At 45.7% G+C, this 16,269-nt stretch overlaps 1 non-coding gene across 1 annotated transcript; it reads right to left on the reverse strand.

Annotated features, from left to right (window-relative positions):
- Positions 1–916: 916 nt before the first annotated feature.
- On the reverse strand, positions 917–987 carry LOC132649826 (small nucleolar RNA SNORD93). Its single transcript, XR_009588332.1, has one exon. It is a non-coding gene; the product is annotated as a small nucleolar RNA SNORD93 (small nucleolar RNA).
- Between the last annotated feature and the right edge of the window lie 15,282 nt (positions 988–16,269).

Genomic DNA, 16,269 nt, shown 5'->3' on the forward strand with positions numbered 1-16,269 from the left:
CAATTCTGAGCTGGCAAAATTTAGGCCTACAGAGATGCCCAGCAGTGAAGGGCCCAGGCTGGCTGCTCTTCTAGGAGTTAGGTTCAATTCCCAGCACCCACATGGCAGCTCACAAACTAACTTCAATTCGAGGGATTCGATGCCCTCTTCTGGCCTCCGTGGGCACTGCACACACATGGTTCAGACGCGCAGGCAAAAATATAAAACCAACCTTTCCAAAAAGATCTTTGACAGGGTTTCTCTGTAGCTTTGGCTGGCCTTGAACTCAGAGATCCACCTGTCTCTGTCTCCCTAAGATTAAAGGTGGACATCACCACTGCCGGACTAATGGAACAGAATTCTACAGGCACAAAATTCTCATATTTCTCTATGTGCAATTGGAACTGCCTCACAATTCATCTATCCCCACTATAAAGGGGGCAAAGAAACCTGAAACCTTGGTTCTGTACAGTTGCTTACCTTCTCTTCTAGAAGTTGTACCCGTTCATTTCCAGCACCACACCTACAGGAGAAACGCCAGAGGTAATTAGACCTTCAACGTTTAGATGATAAAAACACTGATGTCCAGGCTGTGCTGGTGTTCACTATTTTTGTGTAAACAGAATCCTCAATGTACTCCTCAGTTTACTGGATAAACCTACTCGGTAATGTTTTAACACAATTTTTAATGCAAAACCACATCTTTCTCTATTTCCCAACACCCCCACTCATTATTTCATGTGTGCACACAGGGGCCATAGCACAAACGTGAAGGCCCAAAGATAACTCTAGAACGTTGGTTCTCCCCACCAGGTCCCAGGTATCAAAGTCAAAGGTCATCAGGCTTGGCATGCTAAGCCACCTCACTACACATCCCCCAACCCAGGCATCTAATTTAAAAGGAGGTGAGTGACCGCATTCAATTCCTGCCTATTCTTGGCCTCAGGTAAATCCTTTAACCCATCACAGCAGCATTTCCAGTCAGGTTAGAGTTCTCATCCTTGGCCAAGAATTCTGTTCCTGGAATTATGCCTGAGACGACCAACCTTCTCCTTTAAAACATACCTTGAGTTCATTAGCATCCCGGGCATAGGACCATCTGCTTTAAAAAAAAAAAAAAAAAAAAAAAAAGTGTCAACAAGTTACAAGTACCAGACGATAGCTTTTTACAAAAAGAACCTGTGGCTAATAGCTGCATTGACAACACAGACTCTGCCTCTGAATAGCATTCATTCCTGTACAAACCTCTGATCTTACATTTCTGTCAGCTGGGAGTCTTTTATTCCCTCTGTGCCATCTCCCTGAATGAATCCAACACGTGAGCACAGAACAGTAACGTTTAGAAACAAAATTACTAGCTACATCGTTTCTTTAGGGCACGTTGAACCACTTTCATGATTTCAAAACCAGAAGCAGCACCAAACTTGCTGAGGCTGAACAGAGAAGGAAACGAGCCCCATCGCTGGACCTTCCTGTGCCCACAGTCCTTAGACAGTGGCTCATGCTGCCCCGCACTCCAATGGCTCAATAGAAACATAACCCCTAAAGGAAACAAACTGCCACTCACTGCACTTCCTTGAGGCACGCCAGCCAGGGCAGTGTATGGAAGAAGCTCCGACACTGTTCTCCCTCTGAAACGGGCTTCCCCAGGCGCACTGGCTCATGCCCACAAACCCCAGCACGAAGTTCGAATCTCAACACAAAACAACTACGCGGCACCCACCTTCCTTCAGTCCCGTCTAAACTTAGAGTTTCCCAAGCGTTAAAGCAACAGTGAGCAGGCAGGACGCCTATGGCCGCCCGGTCTTAGGAACGAGCCGTTTCTACGCCGTGGAGCACGGAGTCAGGATCTAATGCCCTGCACAAGCGCGAACCCCGACACTCAGATTTCCCCAGGAGCCCAGCCCAGACAGCCGGGTTTCCGTTAGGGGAAGGCGGCGGCCCACCGCGCCGGCCCACCCCGTGGGCGAAGTCACCTCCGTCCCTCGCGCTAACCCTGAAGCCGTCTCGCTGCGCTCGGGTCTCCGATCTCACTCGCTTCCCCACGCCACACCCCTGGGCCAGCGGGCGCCCCGGCTGTGCCCAGGACCCCGGGCCCTCCGCATTCCGCGCCTCCTCGGGAGGGGGCTGCGCGCGAGGCCGGGCCCTGCCCCGCGCGGATGGGCCGCGCACGGGACGGGAGCCGGCGCGCGGGGCTAGCGCGTGGGGACCTCGGAGGCCACGCGGTGGGACCTTGCGGCCCGCGACACCAGGACCACTTACCGGTAGCGCGCCCCGGCGGAAAAGGAAGAGCGAGCGCCGGGCGGACCAAGTTCAAACCCGGAGGGACAGCGGGGGCCCGGCCCAGCCAACCAGAGGGTCCCGGCGCCCTCCCCGCCCGCCCGCCCGAGTTCCCGCCTCCGCCAGCTCCGGCCCGCGCGCGCCCCCTGGCGACCTCGGCGCCTCCTAAGCTGCCCCCAGCCCGGGGCATCTGTCCTACTCACTGTCCTGATGCCGAGAGCTCACCCCGCTGCGGGGTGGAGGAGGATCTCGGCCCCACCGCCGCGTGGGAATCTCCACTTCCTTCTTCGCCTTCCTCCGTGCTTCTCAGAGTCACCTAGTGAATTTGATGCTACTCCGTATGTGACAGAATTTGCTCCTGGTTAGGAAACTGTGACACTGGAGAGTGAGTGGTCTTTGAAGAGGGCCTGATGCAAGGGACCTCCCCTCCCCGCCTCCCCCACCCCCGGCCCCGTGCCTAGAAACCGTTCCACCACTGGCTTTTGCATTTCCCGCGCTGGCCAAGATCTGTAAACATTTTGCCCTCGGAGTACCTCTGTGCCTGAGGTCATCAGGCTGGGGCTTTTTGTGTTTTGTGTTGTTTTGAGACAGCGTTTCTCCATGTAGCTCTGGCTGTCCCGGAACTCGCTCGTGGACCAGGTTGGGCTCGAACTCAGAGATTCACTTGCCTCTGTCTCTCCAGTGCTGGGATTAGAGGCCTGGTGGGCCTTCTTAACTAAAAGCAGCTGTCCTTGTAACAAGGGAAAACAGAGATACGAACCAGCAATGTGTGTGGACACAGTGGAGAGAGATACGGCTGCATGCCCAGGAATGCCAAGGACTGTGATCACTGCCAGGAGCTAGCAACACACGGGAAGAATTCCTTTCTATGGGTTTCAGAGGTAGTTTGGTCCAGCCGCTACCTTGATTTGGATTTCTGGCTGCCAGCGCTGAGCTGGCATTTCTGATGGAAGCCACCAAGCGCTTTGCTAAGGGAGCCCAGGAAGCTAACAGGATGACTGATAGGAAGGGCTGACTCCTCCCAGCCGTTGAGACCAGCATCTCCTAAGGCTCCCCTGCTTACTGCTGTTTACTGCTTTGGGCACTTGCAGTGACCTCGGTAGGTAACCGCTGAATTAATCAGGTGCTGGGGGACGGGACGGTGGGCATCTTAGTCGTGAGTGTCCGAGCTTGGCGACTTCTTCGTTAGACATTTACAAACTCCTGAGGCAAACCCGTGTTCCCATCAGCCAAAGCGCTTACATTTCGATCTATAGCAGGAATTCTCTGGAAGGAGAGCGAAGGGGGGAGTTAGGAGTGGGAGGTGGGAAGACAAGCCCCCCACACCTCCTTGTAGGGAGGTCTGCAGGCCAAAGAAACACTGCTGAGCCACCCCTGCGGTCCTCGGGCCTACTTTTGCAGACATTTGCTTTTACCCACAGTTTGTCCCTGAAATTGTGAAACTTGAGGTGTCCTACTAAATGGCCTTGAGACCATTTGAGTTAGAAGGATTGAATTTGTGTTTTGTGCCAAGTACTACTGTGACTGGTGCTGGGGGGATGTGTTAGCATCTTCCCGTTTCTGTGTGTGATAAAAGCACCATGGCCAAGATAACCGATAGAAGAGTTTATGTGGGCTGATGGTTCCAAGGAGTGAGAGTCCCCGGCAGAGTGAAGGCACAGCGGCAGGGTTGGGAAGCTGAGGGCTCACGTCTTGAACTGGAAGCACAAAGCAGAGAGAGAATTAGAAATGACACGGGTCTTTAAACTCTTAAAGCCCATCTCTAGCGCCACACTTCCTCCAAGACCATTCCTCTTAGGCCTTCCCCAATGGTGCCACAGAGTGGGGACCAAGCATTTCAATAGCGAGACATTCCCCATTCAAACCAAGATCTTCCTGCTGAAGCAGAGCTGGCATGAGGGCTCTGGGAGAAGAGTGAGGGCCAAGAATGCAGCCCAGAGCCTGGACTAGATCTGAATAAAGGCAGATGACACTGTGTTCTGAATGCCTGTAACCCCAGCTCTCGGGAGGCAGAGGTTGAAGACCAAGGTCAATCTGGTAGCATGGTGAGATCTTGCTCACACCACAACAACATCAAGGAATAATAGTCTCAATGTACATGCTAAGGCAGGGGTTCTCAACCTTCCCAGTGCTGTGACCCATTACTACAGTTCCCCATGATGTGGTGACCCCCAACCATAAATTATTCTGTTGCTACTTCATAACTGAAATTTTGCTAGTTATGAATTGTACTGTAAACACCTGATGTGTAGAATATCTGATGTCCTGCCCTGATATCCTGCCTTCAAAGCAACCGAGACCTGCAGTTTGAGAACCACTGTGCTAAAGTAACTAAATATTCATGTCCTAGGACCCAGCAATCTTCTGTTTTACAGCGCCTTGATCTAGTAAAGCAGGTAACACCCTCATGTCTCAAATAACTTCTCTCGGTATTGGCTGGCTTGACCTTCACCTACCCAGTAAATTATGTGTACAGCAGGAAACCCAGGGCATTAGCAGTGTTTGGCATTGTATTAGGAACAGGAAGAGTCTGTCCCCTGTTCCACTCTGCTATAGCTCATGCTCTGAGCTCTTGCTTAGTCTTTTCCTCATCCCTTGCAAAGGAAGGAATGTCAGTAAGATCCTCTGTTGGGGTAAATGTTGATGGGAAACTGAGTCAGTCCACAACCCTCCATTCTCTGCCCGCCCCACTCTCAGTAGGAACCCAGTAAAGGTTCTCTTTGATGGGGGAGGAGAAAGGAGGGTAAGGAGCCCTCTGAAGGCCAAGGAATGAGCAGTCAATTAAATACATGTACCAGCTTCTTTTGATAGTACTAGCTGAAATCAGTATTCTTCACTAATCATGAACCTGTTCTTAACTTGCTGTATTGCAGGATATTTGATCCCATTGTGAACCTCAAAACTGTGAACTATAAAACCCTGTTTCTTTGGTGTGATTGAGCCCTATCACACACTTTTAATCCAAGAACTTTCTTTATTGTAAACAGGTTATAATGGTATATATAGTTCACCCAACCCTAGCACACAGCCTTAATCCAAGAGCTTTCTGTACACAGGATTTAATAAAGCTAACCCCAGATCAAGAGGCAGAGCAAGAAACCAGCTGACAGGGATTAAAGAGTAGGAGGGCCCTTGAGTTGAGGGGTATTTAAAACAGCATGGAGAAGGAGAAACAGCTTTTAGCTCAAGCTCTGGCTTTAGCTTTGACTTCAGCTCCTCAGCTCCCTAGCTTTTGGGGTTTGAGCTAGGAAGCCTTTGTCCTTGGGTTTTTTGGCCTTTTCCTCCTGGGCTGTCAGTTGAACTTGTGAGCCTTTTGGGGTTTTTTTTTTTCCATCTGGACCTGAGCCAAGAAGGAAGATCAGCTGGGTACTTTCTCTGCTTCTCTGAGCTAGCAGGTTTTCACCCTAGCATCTGGCTCCTGAGTCTTTATTGGTAAAATACAATGGCTGGGGTTTTCATTTTTATAAAACAACATCAGTGTAAATATTCAGTCCTCTTTTAGGCGATAGCTGTTGACATCCTTCTTAAAGAAGGTGTGCAATCAACTTGGAGTCGTGGAGGCTTTGCCTCCTTCCCCGTCCCTGCCTTGTTGGGTGGGATTGTCTCAGTTCTAAAGTCAAAAGCTGAGTAGTAATAAAGCAATTCCCCTGCCTGAGTTGGTTCCTAACGTGAAATGGGAAGAAAGTGTATTATCATCTTCCAAGATCCCACCCATGTCTTGATCTATGTCTCCAGGAGGATCTGAAATTCATGTCCTCAATGGACGAGCCGACACAGATGTGGGAATCTGCTTTCAAAGATTAATGAGCTCAGTTGTGGGCTCTTGTGTTTGTGTCTGGTGTATATTTATACTGCAATGCAATGAGAACAGAAAGCAATGGCAGGCATTATTAACATGAGTGCCCCAGCTGGGTACATTTCTAGCTGGGGTTATTGGGAGATTCGCCATGTACAGATCTCCAGTGAGATGGCTCATTGAAGTGAGTATTTGCTGAGTCAATTCTCAGAACCCATGTAAAGGAGAAAAACGAGAACTCAGAGTTTTCTTCTGATCTGTGTATGTGCTTGTCTGCGTGCGCGCGCACACACACACACACACACACACACACACACACACACAAAGAAGAAGAAGAAGCAGCTGCAAGATGGAAAAGTTGAGAATTGTCTATCATGATTTTCTAGCTTTTGTGTTCCTATTACGATCTTTATTGTATATGTTGGGTTTTTGTTGTTGTTAGCTTGTTTCCTTTTATTGCTTGTGATAAAACATCAGAGCCAAAAGCACCTTAGGAGAAAGGGGGTTATTGGACTTACCTTGTCCTAATCACACTCTGTCACTGACAAGTCAGGACAGGAGGAGGAGCAGGACCCTACTTACTGGTTTGCTCTCTGTAGCTCACTTAGTTTGCTTTTTTTATACAATCCAGGGCCACGTACTCAGAGTGACACTTCCCACAGTGGGCTGGGCCCTTTCACATCAATCATTTATCAAGAAAATGTCTCTCAAGTTTGCCTGCCAGCAATCCTCAATTTAAGTCCCCTCTTCCCTGATGACTCTAGTGGAATCGTTGACACAAAATTAACCAGCATATCATGGTTTCTAATTGGGTCCTCTGATGATATCTGACAATCAAATCAAAGATTAAACATGCACAGAAATAACATTCGGTCTTCACTGGGTGTAAGTTAAATAAATTATTTAAAGCAATCTGGGCTTTTGTAAGAAGGAAGCTGTATGCTAATTTTGAATTATTGAGAAATACATTTCTTTTATTCTGACATGCTTCAAGACTCACTAGATGCTCCAAATAGCAGCATCCTATGTGTCTTTCACTCAGTGAAATGATCACACGTAACCATAACATCGTCACGATCAGAAAACTGACACTTACACAGTGCTGTTAATTCAGAGACTTCATTTGCATTCCCCAAAATGCTTTTAGGTAAAAAGAGACAAGATTATACATATATGTACATGTATGTATGTGTCTTACGTGTTGATTTGAAAAACAAGTGGGGGGTGGGGGTGGGGGTGAACACCTGTACTCTCAGCACTCAGGGAGGCAGAGGCAGGCAGATCTCTGTGAGTTTGAGGCCAGCCTGGTCTACAAAGCAAGTCCAGGACAGCCAAGGATACACAGAGAAACCTTGTCTCAAACAAACAAACAACAGCAAGGGGGCAGGGAGAGCTCTTATTCATTTCCATATGCCCAGACTACCTCTGAAAAGAGATAGGAAAAGGCAGACGCCATTTCCCCCAGCAAGAACTGGGCAGCTGGGCTGGAAAGATGGCTCAGGGGTTAAGGACCCCAGCTCCTCTGCCAGAGATCCCGAGTTCAATTCCCAGCAGCAACATGGTGGCTTATAACCATATAATGAGACTCGGTGCCCTCTTCTGGCCTGCGGGCGTACATGCAGGCAGAACACTGTATACATAGAAAACAAATAGATCTTTAAAAATAAAAAGGGCAGCTAGGTGCAGAGGAGGTAGAATTTTAAATCCATGTTCTTATGATCCAATTCATTTATTTTTAAATGGTAAATAAGGCTGTTTTTATGTATCCAAGCAAATGAATTCTTGGTAGACTTTTCTTATGCGGGATGAATGTGTATGTCCACCGCATTTCAAGAGGGGGATGGGGGAGACTTTATGTGTGCCTTTGCTTTCAAATGCAAATGCCCCTAGAAGACTGCGTAAGAACACGGGCACCGAGAAACAGTTGCAGGAAGAACAATTCTGCTATGTGCCCTTTCACACCTTAAACTTAAATTACCTGACTTTATTTCTGTCAGGCTCAAAGGCCTCCCCCCAGCACACCCCTCCCCAGGTCAGTACTGAAAACATTGTCCTAAGAGAAGAACTCTGGCCAGGTAGACAGAAGGATTGTTTGAGCCTCAATAAATCTTTTTTTTTTCAGCCCATTGAACTCAGTCTAGTTCAATGATTTCCCTGGCCCATTGAATTTCTGTTTTGACAAGGAAAAGAAAACTGGCAAGGGGATCCACCTAAGCCCTAAAAATGCTTTCGCTTTTCATGTTTTGTTTTTGGTCTTTTTTTTTTTCTCCTAAAATATTTGGCAGGTTTGCAACTGCTCTCTGGGTAGAATCCAATTCTTTTTTTAACCCAACAGTTTTGCTGTTTGTCTTGTGTCTTATAACTTGGCTTCATGGTTTCCTGCCTGTAGTTTTCTGTTCTATTCAAGTGCTCTCTTGTGATCAATTCTCTCTCTCTCTTTCCCCCTTCCTCTCTTCTCATCTCTCCACCATCCCTCTCCCCCTTCAATATGTAGACTTTGACATTTCTGATTTCCGAGCCTTCAAAAAATCAGTTAGGAACCTGCGGGGTAGAGGGAGTTGGAACACTGCTCAGTGGTGTTAACTGAACTTAGAATGGGGAAAAATCAGCTGTCAGATCAGCTCGTCTATGAAGTTTCCGCTCAACTATGACTCTTCTTAGATTCCTGTAACAATGCGTAGTCTGCTTTACACCTGGGGCTCTTTCTCCCTAGTGTAATTAAGAGTATGTGTACTCTGTCCCCAAACATATGGCCAACTACTTTACAACGATAGCTGGGGATGAGGGTCTTCTGAAACTTTTTTCCAGATATATATAATATATACATATGTATAATATCTATATCAGATATATATAATACATACATATGTATAATATCTATATCATATATATATAATACATATATAATCATATATATGTAATATATATATGACTGCTGTCCCAGTAATGCTTTGTTCTATTGAGACAGGGTCTCATGTAGCCCAGGCTGGCCTGTAACTTGCTGTATAGTATATAGAGCCCAGGATGAGCTTGACTCCTGATCCTACCTCAGCCTCCTGAATGCTGGATTTCAGGTGTGCATGTGTGCCCAGCTGCAATGATGCTTTTTTGGGGGGTTGGGTTCTTTTGGTTGTTATTGTTGGATTTTCTGTTTTTGTTGTTGTTGTTTGGTTGGTTGATTGATTTTTCAAGACAGGCCTGGATGCCTGGTGCTTGCTCTGTAGAGTAGGCTGGCCTTAAACTCACAGGGATCTGCCTGCTTCTGCCTCCCCAGAGCTGAGATTAAAGGTGTTCACCACCGCTGCCGGGCTCTTTGTTTGTTTCTTTCTTTCCTCCTCCTTCTTCTTACTATTATTTATTATTATTATTTATATGCTTTGTATCCCAGTTGTAGACCCCTCCCTCAACTCCTCCCGGTCCTACCCTCCCTCCCTCATCCTCCCCTATTCCTCTTTCTTAGTCCTTTGAGTCAAGGGCTCTCATGTATCCCTGGGCAGCCTAGAACTCGATAGACCAGGCTGACCTTAAACTCAGAGATCTTTCAGCTTCTGCCTCTTGACTGCTAGGAAAGATGTGTGTTCCTCCTGTCTGACTGCAATAAAGAGATAAGTAGTCAGATAATAGACTAACTACTCATCTCTTCTTTGTTAAAATTTTATTTCATGCGTATGCTTACTTGATGTGCTTAACAATACTAAGCTGCGGGCCGGAGAGATGGCTCAGTGGTTAAGAGCTCTGCCTGCTTTGCCAGCAACCACGTGGTGGCTCCCAACCATCCCCTCCACTGCCCTCTTCTGGCCTGCACCGGGGTACATGCAGATAGAGCGTTCAATATAAGTAAATAAAAGCTTTAAAAAAACCACACTAAGCTGCAGCATGACCGCAAAAAATTACCCCTCAAAAGCAGCCTAGCAGAACAAGAGAGACTCGGGAAAACACATGATATTTTACTATTGTATGTTTCTAAGCAGAACATTTTTGAGAAACAAGATGCATAAAAAAATGTCCCCTTTCTCATTTGGCTCGTTTACTTGGCTGCATTTTAGAAACAGAGCATTGTTTTCTTGGTAACCATGGTGAACCAATTAACGTCTTTGGTACATTATCAACCAACTCTCAAGGTACTTATTTTGAGTCAGTTGCAGAATTCGATTAAAATCTTGGCACTTCTGATCTTAGAGCTGTTCCCCCTCCCCCCCCCCCCCGCCGCCCCCAAGACATGGGGTTTCTGTGTATAGCCCTGGCTGTCTTGGAGCTCATTCTGTAGACCAAGTGCTGGGATTCAGGGCATGCACAACCCACCATCCACCTCCTCGCTCCCCACCCCCAGCTTAGAGCCTCATTTTTTCTATACTTACGTTCTTTGTTCTTTTTCATTGCATTTTACTAACAATAGAACGTATTCTTTGAGGACTAATACAGTGGGGCAGGTGAGGAAGTCAGACAGAATTAAGGAGACATGAAAGGGAAAGGAGTCCCTCGCTTTGGAGTAGGGCGACGTCTCCCAGCAGGTAAGCAAAGGATCCATGACAGCAGGATTTGCTGTGAAGACTGCCTACAGAGGCAGTCTACTCCTAGAACTATTTCCAATAAGAATGTTAAAACAGTGACCACGCTTAAGGCTTAAGCAGATGTGGCCTTACTCTTTCCCAGATGTAAAATTACTGTTTTCTGAGAACCTAACAAAAAATTCTATATACATTTGTTTACAGTAAAATGAATCTTAACTCCCTGTGCAGCTCTTGTGAAGACCCAGAGCCTTACCTAATCACCTGCAATCCCGTGCATCCTGGGAAACACCCTATGATCTCATTAAGCTCCTTAGCAATCCTTAAAATGTAGCTCTAGAAGCCAGCACAAGTGTCTATAAGGGTATTATAAAGGCACTGAAGTGAACTCTGGGAAGTCCACACCCACACTTTAGGCATGTCCTATGCCATTATTTGTATACTGTGCATTCCATTTTGTTCATCACTTATGGGGGGTGTGGAATAGGTGGAGCTAGGACCAAGAACACTATTCCATAGAGGCTTTAGAATTAGAATTGTAGGAAAGAAAAGTCTGGAAAGCTCTGATCCCTGAAACTAGTAAAAATAAAAAGGCAAACTACAAAGAACAACAGATAAAACATTTGTTCTATGTGTGAGTCACTGTTAGGAGGTGGGTTCCACTTTATGGAGTCAAGGAGAGAGACTGTTAGTTCAGTTAGGCATGGTTGCAGGCTGGTGCTTACAGTAATGATGGAGGTAGGAATTCTTTTCCTCCTCTGTGTCTGAAGAAGAGGCTCCAAGAGGTTAGGAGACTTGACCATGATCACACAGCTCAGTGAGAGAACCAGGGTTCTAACACAAACCTTTTGACCCCTGGTCCTTGTGCTTTTTCTTGTCTTTATGTTACTATTTTCCCAAAGTTAGTTACATGGAGAATCACTTACGGATATGCTTGTCTTCATCTCTAATTAGATGGTAAAACCTTTAAGTGACCCAGAGCACAGGTTAATGAAAAACCTTCATACTCCATCTTCTAGAATAAATAATGCATGAACCATTATGACTAACAAATGCAATTTGATTTGCTCAGTACCTTGTTCTTCGTGAAGTTCCTCCTTATCACTTTACAATGCTAGCTCTCCTTTATTCAGTTAATTTTGTTTGATTACAAGAGAACATAGGAAACCACTTTTTTCTTAATCACTATTGTCTTTCTGGGTGTCATCTCTCATTGACTATGATACTACAACATGTTCAACATGCAATAACTGCTTTTACTCCTCATAGTAATTCTGAAAATTAAGCTTATTTTCAGAAGACAGGTTTAGTGGGCTTTACAGTCAGCCCAGATATGCAAGCCTACTACTTGGGAAACCAAGAAGTATGATTATAAATTCAAGGCCAGCTGAGACAACTTAATATCTTATGTCAAAATAAAAAAGGACTAGGGCTATAGCTCAGTCACAGAGCCCTTTCCTAGTGTTCTTGAGGCTGTGAGTTCAATCCCCTGTGCCGTCTCCCCAGTGTTGTGGTTGCTTTGCTCATTGCTCTGACAAGCACAAGTTAAGGACAAAAAGTTTATTTGTGATCAGTTAGAGTGTACAGTCTGTCGTGGTCTGGAAGCCATAGTGAAGGAGCGTGAGGCAGCTACTCCTCTCCCCTCCCTAGACAGAGAGCAGAGATCAATGCTGCTGCTCATCTCTTCTTCTTAGGCAGCCTGGGACCCCAGCCCTTGAGCCGGTGCTGCCACTTTCAGCTGAGACTTAACCCCTCAGCTTCTGGAAACATCCTCACAGACTCACCCAGAGGTGTGTGTCCGTACTGATTTTACATCCAGTCAGGCTGACAATAAAGATCACACAAACAGCCAGGTGTGGTGGCACATGTCTATAATACCAGCACTCGGAGGCAGAGGCAGACCAATCACTGTGAACTCAAGGCCAGCCTGGTAGGAGTCCAGGACAGGGAGAGTTACACAGAGAAACCCTGTCTGGAAAAGCAGAAAGAAAGAAAAAAATCACACAAACAAAACAGATTTACAGGGGTAACCCTTGGCACCTCCCTGGGGGCTTTTGGAAAGAGGGTGGACAAGGGTAGGTCTCTAATTAGAAGACTTGACTGGCGAGTAGAGGAGTCTCTCTGTGGGTGGAGACCATGGATAGAATGGCTGTTATAATGCTGTACTCTGTGTGGAGACCTGAACCTGGAGATGCAGCAAGGAAACAATGCCACATCAGAGATTCTAAACCTTCTGTCTTTAACAAGAAATACATCCAAGGAGCATAAAGAACAAGCTCCAGCCACTACAGCGTTGCCCACATTCCCAATCTTCTTGTGGAGGTCACTGCAGGGGAAAGGCAACACCACGCTATGGCTGTCAAGGAGTAAAACCTTTCACTGGGTAAAAGACACAAATTCAGAACAGGGCTGTTGGCATAACCGATTTGTGGAATGTATACAATTTACCCTCGTTCATTCAAATGCTGATTTCTCTACCCCACTACCTGGTTACAATCTGGACATTGCATTGTGATGCTTCTCCTAAGCATCACCTGGCTCAAGTTTGTGTAAACATGCCACCATTTGTTCTCTGTAATTTCAATAAAGCAACCAGCCTATGCTGAGCGATGGAGAGAACAGGTCCTGGTCCGGAGGGGAGGAGAAAGAAGTGAGTGGGAGGAGTCAGAGAGGAGAGATAGGGAAGAGAGGACTTGGAACCATGAGGAGAGATGAATCAGACCTCAGAAATGACTAAAAAAAAAAAAAAAGGATAATGTGGGAAATCTGAATGGGAGGAAACTATGCAGGCTTGGAGGTTTAGGATGGAGTAACTATTGCCCAGCACTGTGCTCGAGGTTAATTAAATAAATCCTAGTCTCTGTGTGGTGATTTGGGTATACAGCTGGTTTAGGATTAACTACTGTTTAACTAAAAGATAACTCAATGTTAAACTTTAACCTTCAACAACACTGGGCCATCACCCTTGCCAACATTTTTCAGCATAACCCACAGGTTCTATTGGTTTTACCTTCTCACATTAATCCTCATCTCCAGCTTCATTGACACTGGTATCTTCAAAGTTTCTTGACTTCCTGAGGCAATGTTAAGTTTCTTCCGTTTGTCTTCCTAGCACATTTTGTGTATAAGCTCATTGTCAGACTTCATAAATATTCACATTTGGTTGGAATAAACCTTCTTAGTAAGGGACTAATGAATAAACCTTAGTCCCTTCTTAACCACTGAATGATGAAAGAAAGTACTTCTTTAGAAAGTAATGTTGGACTGGGGGTATACTTCAATGGTACACTCCATACTTTTCCAATACAAGGCCCTGGATTCCATTCCTGCACTAAGACCAGCGGATAAAGAAATAAATACAAACATATTGTTTCTCTAGCATCTACCATATAGTAAGGCTCAATGAGGGTTTGAGAAAAGACTACATCAGTTCTATTGGACCTAACAGGCCACATGCTAGATTCACTGCATTATCAATCAAGCATTTGGATAGAAAGATGAGAAAGTCTCTGTTTTGGAGCTCAGTTAACAAGGAGCTATATAAAGAATTAAAACCCTGGGGCTAAATAGTGGCACTCATATGTTGGCAGTAACTAACAGCTACCTAGTTAGACTTACAGTCTGTGCAGAACGAGGGAAATAGTGCCTGGTACTTGAAATCTAACCAGTGAGGAATTTGTGAGGTCATGGGTCTTAATGAGAACCTACTATCACTACTTGACTAAATTCAATCCTATTTGCATTCTGAATACTTCTCCATATACCCACATATAAACATAGCTTCCAATCCTCACCAAAGAAGCTTATCTTCAAAACAGAGATCATTACAGAAAAGCACAACTAGTCAGAATACAGGGAATCGCTGATATGGTATTCCCAGCCACATGGATATATTTACAACACAACTTCTTCATCTACGGCTGGGAAACACTGCAAAAGAAGAGATTATAAGAGCCAGAGACTTAGAAGTCTGCTGTGAGAATGTGTCTCATAGAAATGACAGGGAAGCTACACTTATGATACCTCAACAACATGGCTGCCTAACTGAACAATGCCAATACCATTAGACATGTGGACACAGAAGGAAAAAATCTCATGGGGAACCACCCAGACAAAGAACTATAGGCAGCTAAGGTATGCAGAGAATGGAAAAATAGTCTTCCCTCGGGAAGGAGGTCCCTAATTGATGGTCCCAAGTGGTCAGCCTGGAAACCATGTACATGTAAGCAACACTGAAAGGACTTAGCAGGTCGTATTTATGTATTTATGCATATATGTGTCTGTGGTCACACTAAGTCAAGACGTTTTAGAGGGAGTAGAGGAGTACAGGAGGGGTTGGAGGAATAGGGGAATAGGAGAAAATCATGCAATTACATTTTAATTTTAAAAAGTTAAATAAAAAGAGAGAGAGAGAATTCTGGGGCTGCAGTGATGGCTCAGTGGCTGAGTGTGTACTGCTCCTGGAGAACACCTGAGTTTGGTTCCTGTCACCCACATCAGGTGGCTGACATTCACCTGTGACTCTGGCACACATCCACACATGACATAGAGTACACCGGGCATGCACACAGCACATAGACATATACACAGGCAAAACACCCATATAAATTAAAAGAGCAGGCCAAGGTGGTGCACACCTGTAATCCCAGCACTCTGGGAAGCAGAGGAAGTTGGACCTCTGTGAGTTCGAGGCCAGCCTGGCCTACAAATTGAGTACCAGGACAGCTAAGGCTACACAGAGAAACCCTGTTTGGGAAGAAGGAGGAGGAAGAGGAGAAGTGGAGGGGGGAAGAGGAGGAGGAGTCAGGAGGAGGAAGAGGAAGAACAACAACAACAACTAACTTAGAGCTTGAGAAATCAAGAAATTCTAAACCTGTAGTCAAACACTCAAACATGACTGCATCCAGACAGTTAAATATTAGAATCACAAGCCTGGAGAGGTAGTGCAGGCCTGTACTCCCAGCACTCCTGGGAGGCAGAGGCCAGAGGATCTGTGTGAGTTCAAGGTCAGCCTGATCTACAAAGCAAGTCCAGGATAGCCACTATCTTGGAAAAACAAAATTTAGACTCACTCAAGGAACTTCAAAGACAAACCAAAAGCCAAGCTTCAACCCAAACTAATCAAGGTTTCTAGATGTAGGGCCCTACTAGGAGGTATAGCTTTAAATCTCTTAAAAAGTGCAATATACTGATAGGGGAGGTCCTCCTCTCCTTCCTTCTGATCTTAATCTATCACATCACATCAGGAGTGGCTGCATTGTCATCTTCTGTGGCCTGGTAAGGCTGCTCCCCCCTCAGGGGGAGGTGATCAAAGAGCAGGTCAATCAGATTATGTCAGAGGCAGTCCCTCTTCCCAGTACTATGTAACCCACTTGGACACTAAACTGGGGAGGGGCATGCGTGAAGAAGGGGGAGGGAAGATAGGACCGAAGGGGAGGAGAGAGGGACTATGGGGGGATACAAAGTGAATGAAGTGTAATTAATAAAATAAAATTTTAAAAAATGCAAGAAAAACAAAAAACAATCCATCTATTTCTTACTTCCTAAAAAAAAAAAAAAAAAACAGAGAGGTCAACCACCAACCTATCTTAGGGAGGACAAGATATGAGCCAGAATATTGTGGCTTGTTTAGTATTGGAACTTTTAGTGGAGGAGGAAGCTCCTGAAGAGTTTAAGTTAGCTTGAATATAACTCCATTTTGAAATA

Source organism: Meriones unguiculatus, chromosome 21 (genome assembly GCF_030254825.1).
Source record: "Meriones unguiculatus strain TT.TT164.6M chromosome 21, Bangor_MerUng_6.1, whole genome shotgun sequence".
Lineage (NCBI taxonomy): Eukaryota > Metazoa > Chordata > Mammalia > Rodentia > Muridae > Meriones > Meriones unguiculatus.